Source organism: Centroberyx affinis, unplaced genomic scaffold (genome assembly GCF_046629955.1).
Source record: "Centroberyx affinis isolate AG114_WGS23_722 - 3 ecotype Tasmania unplaced genomic scaffold, CSIRO-AGI_Caff_v1 ptg002161l_1, whole genome shotgun sequence".
Lineage (NCBI taxonomy): Eukaryota > Metazoa > Chordata > Actinopteri > Beryciformes > Berycidae > Centroberyx > Centroberyx affinis.
The window spans coordinates 219,193-228,892 of NW_027280476.1; positions in this window are offsets into that span (position 1 = coordinate 219,193).

Consider the following 9,700-nt stretch of genomic DNA (forward strand, 5'->3'; position numbering starts at 1 on the left):
ACATACCGTTCACCCTCTGGTGGTGCTGACTCGTTGAGTGATCGTGCGATGTAATATGCCGCCGGTTTCGTGAACATGACAGCATAGTACACGTCTCTCTCCACTGTGAAGGTTGTGGTACAGGTATCTGTATTCTCATTTGCCTCTTTGCTCACTGCCTCGTTGCCCACTGCCGCCGATGCATTTGCCTTCTCCAGAGGAGCCTTGTTGCTCTTGGTCTTGCCATCCTTTGGTTGTTTCTTTTTTGCTGCCTTCTTCTTTTCACTTTCCTCTAGCCGCAACAAGGCTTGTTCAGATGTTAGAGACTCTCCATATTTTAGAGTGTTGATTCTCTGTCTTTTGGCTGGATTGCTCTTCTTGGTTGGCATGATGCGTTGCAGGAAGAAATCTTTGATGCCAATGCCTGATGAGGATGAAGAGCTTGAAGTTGCAGAGTATGCAGACGTTGATGGCTGGGGTTGTGACATTTCATCATTTGCAGGCATTGCAACCTCAATATTGGTGATGTTGAGAATGTTGGACCCAGCAACAGTTTCTACACTGAGGATAATCTGGGACATGGATTCTTCACCCACAGATGCTGAGCATTGTGCAGTTGGAGATACAGGGGTGGCAAGGGGTCCCACTGGAAAGTTTAGTGCTGTTTTCCTGGCTGGGCGAGGTTGTGCAGGTGGAGACAGAGCGACCACATTGGGTCCCAGAGGAGTATTGTTGCTTGTCACAGCTTCTGCCAGAGGCTGTGGTTGTGCTTGGCCATCTTCCATGGTGAAGGGTGTGTAATCTTCTGTGATCACCCTGTCTGGACAGTAAGGATAAATGCCAGTGCTTTTAAACCCACTCTTCAGATTCTCACCCTTTAGACCTATCTCCAACACCGCCTTCAGTTTGGATGAGAAATCCTCTTTTCGGATCTTGTCCCTGGTCACACGGGAGTGCCACCGCAGCTTTGTTCTCCACTGCCTCTTCACCTCCCCGAAAACAGCTCTGTCGAGTGGCTGAAGAATGTGGGTTAGGTGAGAGGGCAGTCTCAGCAATACCACATTGTTCTGTTTCGCCTTTAAGGCAAGGCTGAGGGAGATGTGGGAAGCGTGTCCGTCAAATATTAGCATTCGTGGGAATGCTAAGTTAGACCACCTCTCAGAATCCTTGAGGAAGATGTGTGAGAAGTAGTCCTCGAATACGACCCTCTCCATCCATCCATGGTCCGTCATGGCGTAGCGGGCACCCTCTGGGCCACCCTCACACCAAGATCCATAGAGGTGTTTCCCCTTGTATACCACATAGGGTGGGAGGGTCTGTCCTGCTGCATTGCCTGTTATGCAGACAGTGATCTGTTCCCTCCCGCTCCCGCCTGTGTTTTGGTACACGTTCTTGCTGCCTCTCCTTGACAGGACTTTTCCCTCTGCCGGATCTGTGATGAAGCCTGTCTCGTCTACGTTGTAGATATTTTCAGGCTTATCCATGACATCGGCTTTAACCATCTCCTTTTCGAGGAGCGCAAACCAGCCTCTGAGAATGGCTGGGTCGGATGTGGCTTTTGCCCTTGCCTCTGGGAACTGTTCCAACTTCCTTATGGTCAGTTCCGGATGGTCCCGCATGAAGCGTTTAAACCATTTTCGGCCGGGTCTTCTGTCCTTGAAGGGGGTTTGAAGTTCCTTTGCGGTCACAAACTCTTGAATGAGATCGAGAAGATCCGTCCGGGTAAAGCCCCAACCCCACTGGCAAAGGACCTGAAGGGATGGAGAATGACAAAGCATTAGTCCTGGACACACGTGCGTGCACACACACACACATACATGTATGCATGCATACACGCACGCACACACACGTATGGACCACTGGATTAGGCAAAATCACATTTTTCATGACCTCATATTAGGCTGCCCACTGTTTCATGTTATCTTTTTCTTAGCCTATCAGTCACTATAACCCTACCTGAAGACACTCTGAAATCTCCTGCTCTACTGCTGGACTCAGGTAGATCACATGTCCCTGTTGTGCATCAATGCTCAGCTGCTCCTTCACTCTCTGCCTCAACGACTTCCTGTCTACTCCATAAGTTTTTGCCAGTAATGAGAGATTACGCATTGTTCCCTCCCTGTACAGACGGCATGCTTCTATCATGCGTGGGCATGAACTGTAGTTTTTTCGTGTTTTAGTCATCTCAAACTAAAACTCATCTGAAAAGTAAAGATTAAAAAAATTGTGTTAATGTTAGGATAGAATATAGGCCTATCCAGAATAAATTAACCTATGCAATATCACTGATATTTAAATATGGGTATTAACTATGTGGATTATGGAGCTGATTCATCAGGTGAGGTCAAAATTAGGGAGGAAAATGGTTCAAAGGTCAAAAGGGAGAAAATCCCTATTGAAACACAGTCAAGTGGGCTTAATGGGAGCAGGTGGGCTTAAAGGGAACATCAGTGAATTTGTGGTTAAAAGACAGAATATTTTATTATACGCACATGACATTAACAAACCAACTATATGAAATAAATCTATATATGGTGCACTAACATAACATGAAAAGTATAAATTGATCATGCAGAGAAGTAATTAGCTATACTCATTTACATCCACCCCAGACAGTGTGATTTTTTTGCTAGTGTCCCCTTTAAGCCCACCAGGTAAAAATGTTAATTAAAAAATAAATAAAGATAAACAAACACATTTATTGTCTATTTAACAGTATAATAATATAAACTGCATACAAAAATGTAAACTATACATGCTTATCATGCTTTATGTCAATGCAGTGAACCATACTATGCAGCTACTGTACTGATGCAGCATGTGCTCTGTTTGCTAGCATGCTAAAACTCATATTTTGATTTAAAAAAAAACAATATTTCTAATTCAAGTAATATTCTAACATATGTCTTATTCAAAACACTAATCACTTAAATTTTGATAACAAATGAGTACTTACCAAAAACAGGAGTAGAAATATGCAAAAAATGTAATGTTCTGAGGATACCAAAATGACCAAAGTTTTTTTGCAACTTCTTCTGGGATCAGCAGGCGCATGTCACACACATGTGTCGATAACTCAATATCGACAAATCTGATTGGCTTACAATAAAAAGTGTAATTTATATAACAAGCATCTTCATTGGAAGAAACATCACACAGCAAAAAATGATGATGTAGTTTTTTTTTATTTGACTCAGAAGTTGCAAGTGGGCTTATATGGTTAGTGGGTTTAATAGGGACGTTTACCCTAGTAAAAATCACAGCCTCTAGAGTTCCTAGAATGTGTGATGACATCACCAGATCTCCATTCATTTCTATGGGGAAAAATATCACGTTTAAACATAAATTGTGAAAAAACTATAAATCGCAGCGCTTAGAAAAGTAATATCACACTATTCCCGAACATGCTGAACGTGTGAGAGTTTTTGAACCACGTCGATAGCTCAAACGGTTCGAGCCGCATTAAAGTTTAAAAAAGTGTCCGGAAGAATAAAAATAAGTATGACGGAGAACAATAGTTGAAGCAAGCCCAACTAACTAGAGAAAAGTCCAAACTACCCAGTCCAAACTATCAAAATTAACTAGAAAAAAAAATGTTTCTAGTTAATTTTGATAGTTTGGATCGGGTGGCGTGGCGGCTAGCAAACGCGGTTCGTTGAAGAGCTGGTGGTTGGTACGAAGAGGCGCCGTTCGCGTCGCGCTGAAGCCAACCTGCCAGCCGCTCCAAAGGTGCGGTCTGGCGCTTAGCGATGGCAGTTCGTTGAAGAGGTGGTGGTTGGTACAAATAGACGCGGTTCGCCTCCCGCTGAAGCTAGGAGCCTGCAAAAGATGGTCTGACGGTCGCGATTGAGGTGCGGTTCGTGTCCCGCTGCACCTGCCAGCTGCTCTAAAGAAGTGGTCTGGCGGTTAGCGGTGGTGCTTCATTTAATGCTATCTTATCTTATCTTATCTAATCTTACAGAGTTGTAGGCCCTTGTCAAAGTCCACAGTAAGAGCTTTACCAGGGGCTCCAGGGAATGCGGTGGGTACTGCTGCTGCTGCTGCTGCTGCAGCAGTACTTTTAAGCCGCGTGGTATTAGTCAGTAGTGGCAAGCAACAACACTGCTGCTGCTGCTGCTACTACTACTGCTGCTGCAGCAGTATAGGCCTAGCAGTGGTAATTCCAGTAGTTCTTATTACAGATATCTGAAATATTTTAAAGTAGCATTTTGGCTAGTCATAATGTAATGAGCGATATTGTAAATTAGCATTTAGGATATCTCTCATTACATTATGACCAACCAAAATGCTACTTCAAGATATCTCTAATTACATTATTACTAGTGAAAATGCTAATTTAAGATATCTTTTTTTACATTATGACTAGTCTACTTGAGGTATCAAACACAAGGCAGAGTCTAGTTTGGGATGAGGTTGTGATATGACTGGCATGCTTGGTGATTAATGACATATGTGACTTCGATAGTGAATGTCCTGTATCACAAACAACCTGAATTGAACAACATTGAACAACTGATTGAAAATGAGATTAATTTTGTTTTGTATTGCCCACATTATCATGATTTAAGAATGAGACTGTTTAATAAAGTGGAGCACAAAGATGGAGGCAAAATGAAAAACAAAACAAAACATAGATTCTCATGGATTATCACTTTAGGTGCCTACAAAAAGTTGCACGAGAGTCATGGGTAGAGTCTTGCCAGAAGTTTAAAGGCCTAAATTACTATGGATACCTTACACAATGCATTGATACTGCAGACAATTCTTTCTTGAATACTAGAAAGGTGCATTTTCTGGAGAAAATGCATGTGATTGCTGAGCGTACAAACTGGTGCTCTTGACAGCCCATAGTAATGAATACCTAGCATATGTGGTGTGTGTAGGCACGTGTGTGTGTGGGCGTGGGCATGTCCATGTGCGTGTGCGTGTTTCTCAACATGACTAACCGTGGATCATCTGTTCAAATTTAAACAGCTGAACCAAAGTGTAATATGTGTATGTAATGTTAAAACTGGGGGAAATGTGGCAGTTTAAAACACTTCTTTGAAGGAGCTGTAATGAGTGTCCAAGTGATAGGTAATAATGTTAGAAATGTACTAAAATGTAACAATAGTGAGAAGTAAAGGGTAAGCAAATTTGTAAAAGACACTTTAAAATGGAGAAGAGTGAAAAAATGAGAAGTGTGTGTGTGTGTGTATCCAACAACGTGAGTGAGAGAAAAGCTGGAAGGTACTAGTAGTAGGGAGAGTAGGAAGAGTAGGAAGGCAGTGACAAGTAATAATGTTAGAAATGTACTAAAATCTAATAATACTAAGAAGTAAAAAGGTATGAAAATATGTAAAAGACATATTGAAATGGAGAAGAGTGAATTAAGCAGAAGAGCTGCATATGTAAGAGAGCAACAGTGCAGCAGAAACTACTGTGAAATAGAGTGGAAATGTACTAAAATGTGGCTCACGGAGTAGGGCGCGTACCATAAGGCTCAGTCCTTCCCGCAGCGACCTGGGTTCGAATCCGGCCCGTGGTCCTTTGCTGCATGTCCTCCCCTCGCTTTCTCTCCCATACCTTCCTGTCTCTCTCTCACTATATCTCTCAAATAAAGCATAAAATGCCAAAAAAAAAAAAAAGAAATATACTAAAATGTAACAGTACTAAGAAGTAAAAAGGTATGAAAATATGTAAAAGACATGTTGAAATGGAGAAGAGTGAATTAAGCAGAAGAGCTGCATGTGTAAGAAAGCAGCAGTGCAGCAGAAACTACTGTGAAATAGAGTGGAAATGTTCTAAAATGTGCTAAAATGCACTAAAATGTAATAGTACTAAGAAGTAAAAAGGTATCGTTAGTAGGAAGGCTTATGTGAAAAGCTGGAGGGTACTAGTAGTATGAAGAGTAGGAAGGCAGTGACAAGTAATAATGTTAGAAATGTACTAAAATCTAATAATACTAAAAAGTAAAAAGGTATGAAAATATGTAAAAGACATGTTGAAATGGAGAAGAGTGAATTAAGCAGAAGAGCTGCATGTGTAAGAGAGTGCAGCAGAAACTACTGTGAAAAAGAGTGGAACACTACTGTAATGTCAAACAAACGTTAATATCTCAAAAACTATACATCGTATTGCTAATATATTGACATTGTGAGTGAGAGCAGAAGTAGCTGAAGGGTTTGATGTATAATATTCGTACGTAGTGTTAAAGTTGTGTGAACTGTCACAGTTCAAAAATGTGTGAATTTAGTGAAAAGTACAGCCTGTAAAGTCTGCTAGAGTGAATTGTGGCATCATGCACTCTAGGCTGGCTCCATAGGGTCCCATTATAAATGGGAATTAAAGTGATAAAGTACTAAAAGTGGTGACCCGTTTAAAGTTTGAATGGAGTTTCTAGCTTAAAGTATGAAAGAGTAGTTAGAGTTCAAAGAGGGCATGGTTTGAACATTCCGTCCATTGACTCCCATTGTAAAAAAAGTGGAAAAAAGTAGAATAGTTTAAAAAGTATAATAGATATCAAAAAGTTGAATACAAGCCGGCATGTCCTAAACAAGCTGAACATTTTAAAGTTTGAATGGAGTTTCTAGCTCAAAGTATGAAGGAGTAGATAGGTGCCAAAAAACGTACAGAAGAAAAATAATAGAGTGAGAAGATTATACCTGTGATTGCTGACTCAGCAATCACACAATGAGTGTGATAAACAAGTGGGAAAGTCTGTGGAGACATATAGACACACAGGAGATACTGCTAGCTAATCCAGAGATGGGAAAATGGAAATTTTCACAACAATAGCTGGAAGAGAAAGATTTCCAGGCATGGTTGCGTGCCTTTGACATAAATGACGAGAAGCCTACTGTGCAGTCTGTCAGAAATCATTTAAGATGCACTATTGGCATCATGCTAGTGATTTGTTCCCACTCCATTCTTTTTCATCGCTACAGTGGCCCTGCCATTGTTAAAACACTAAAGTGGCGGACTTCTTCTCACCCATCAACACTGTGCTTTTTTTGCTTTCACATACTGCTTTTGTGTAACCTTCATGGTTACGGCTCGGAGTGGCATTAAAATGTCTTAAAAGTGGTATTAAAAAGGTCTTAAAAAGCATTCAATTCAGCCAAAATCCTTCCACTCATTTTAATCTTTTGTAGCCTATAATCCTTACATCTGTTTTTACACATCAAGTCCTTTCTTTCATTGTATGAAATATTTGGCCACTTTGTAGGATAGATTCTGTTAGTTTAAGACTTGGCTTAATCTGTGGATTTTAGACTCTCCTAACTTTTAAAACGTCACAATTTTGCCTCATTCTTCTGCCTCACTCTTCTGAGCAATAGCAGCAGCATAGGCATCTGACTATAACAATAATCTATTTGCATCAAAACATCAAAGGCTTTTCCAATAATAGGCTGCTGTCCTATTTTGGTGCCTTGTATTGGAGATTTAGAATGGAATTGAGGGCAATTTGAATTCCCCACATTTCACATATCCCCCTCTCAAACTTTAGAATTCAATGGTGCAATGTTGTAATAGCACTGTATGGAGAGTAGGTGATGCTGTTGCACTGGCACACTGTTCGGCTATGAGGACCATGGCTGCCGTTTAAAGTCATAACTTTTAATATCTCCTGTTTAGCTCCAAATCCTACTATGAAAAAAACAGTGTTTCAAACCTTGGTGAACTTTTGGACAAATTCGAGAGAAATAAACGCTGGGGATTCAAGACAGTAATGTGTGTGTGTATGTGTCTGTGTATAAGAGAGAGAAAGAGAGAAGGGAGAGAGTGAGAGAGAGAGAGAGATAGGGAGAGCGAGATCACAATCAATAGGCTTACATTAATTGATGGTCTGAAAATAGAAGTGTACTGTTTCCTTTGTTGCTCCATTTATCATCCATTCACTTTTACCCGCCACATGACTTCTGAGCCAGCAGGAGGGGGTCAGGCCAGGTCACTTCTGGCACCGAAATTAGTTTGAGTCTGTGCCTGTGTGTTTGTGTGAGAGAGAGAGACAAACAGATAGAGAGAGAGGAATAGCAGGGTTGTTGAAGCGGATGTTGGATTCCCGGGCGTCCTCACCTAACATTGTCAGGTCAGTTGAAGCAATTTCCATGGAAACTCAACGCATCGTTGTGGCCCTAGGCTGACTCTTCTTTCCTAAATTTTCTCAGCTGTCATCCGCTGTTTTACAGGCTTACAGTGCAGTCAGAGGTATTTTCAATTATTGAGAAATGGCTAGCCTTGTTAAGAAATCAATTGATTTCAACACAAGATCACTTTCCGTTACAGAAATAGGACATGCCCACGCAGACGCACACACCCAAACACAAACTCAGTGACATCACCCCCCATCACATGCCAACTCAGGTTGGTACTGATCGACACACGCACTGTACATCCTGTCACCCCCCCCCCCCTCCCCCCCTGTGGTGTGTCTATCTATTAGTGCGGTGTAAACCATTATCAGAGGAGGAACTCTCCCTGCCACTCCTCTCCCACTATAAATCACAGGGCCGCACCATGGAGACAAGGCTATCAGAGGTGACATCAGTCTGAAGGCAGCACACTCTGTGACTTCTGGACAGAGTAAAAAATACTTAATACCAGTATAGCAGACTACAGAGGTGCAGGTGAAGGCAGAGGTTTTTTCGGGTAGAATCTGAATCTGACTGCGACACAGCCCTGCAGAGAGCTTACAGCGGTGTCAGGTAAGACAGCTAATGAAGATTTGAAAGGTGTGCTCTGTTCACCACGTGACACCAAGACCGTTCTGCTGATTGGACGGCTGCTCACCCCCGGCCTGCACCGCCCTCCTCAGGCCCCTCAGCCTTCCAGCATTTCTACACCTGAAACACAGGTGGGCGACTTGGACCATGGACACACTGCGCCTGCCACAGGTGAGGGCAAACATGGCTTCTTTTAATTTGCAAGTATGCTGTACTGCTGTCACCTGAAATCCCTGTAATTCCAATTTTGGTGTTTTATTTTAACTGAATTGAAAGTTTAGATCGGTACATGAAACCAATTCAAAATATCATTTTAAAATGTATGGTTCGCAAGTTGAGGTTGTCTTAATTGTTGAAAAATGTACTCCTTGGAGATGTATTGTTTTATGTTTTTACTTCACTGCAGTGGCATGATGGTAAGTGATTGTCATTATCTGTGGTGTCAGTATTATGGAGTATTATGGTAATGTAAGATTGACTTGATTTACAAAGTCCCATATTTTGAATGTAAGAATTTTTGAAATATATTTTGATAAATGACATAGATGAGTTTGTAAATGGATTTTTTTGCAGATAAGATTTATGACACCCACATTGTGTGTGTGTGTGTGTGTGTGTGTGTCTGTGTGTGTGTGTGTGTGTGTGTGTGTGTGTGTGTGTGTCTGAACTCTAACATGGTGTTTCTTATCAATCTGAGAACCATGGCCAATGAAAGACTGCTAGAGACCATTTCCTAATATTAATGCAAAATTATGTTATAATGACAGAACACATTTTTAGCTTTGGCTTGGAAACAACTGCGTCAGGACCATTCAAACTCAGCAAATGAAAGATGGAATTCAAGTTCAATGAAATGTATTGATACCATTTAAGATTACATTAGATAAAGTAATTACAGAAAATGGGCTTTGATAATTGTTATGATGAAACCAAAACAAAATAAGTAATCATAATCCATTAATAAATTAGATTTCATGACCTTTATTTAAATGCAATTTCTCAGTAGTCCATGAATG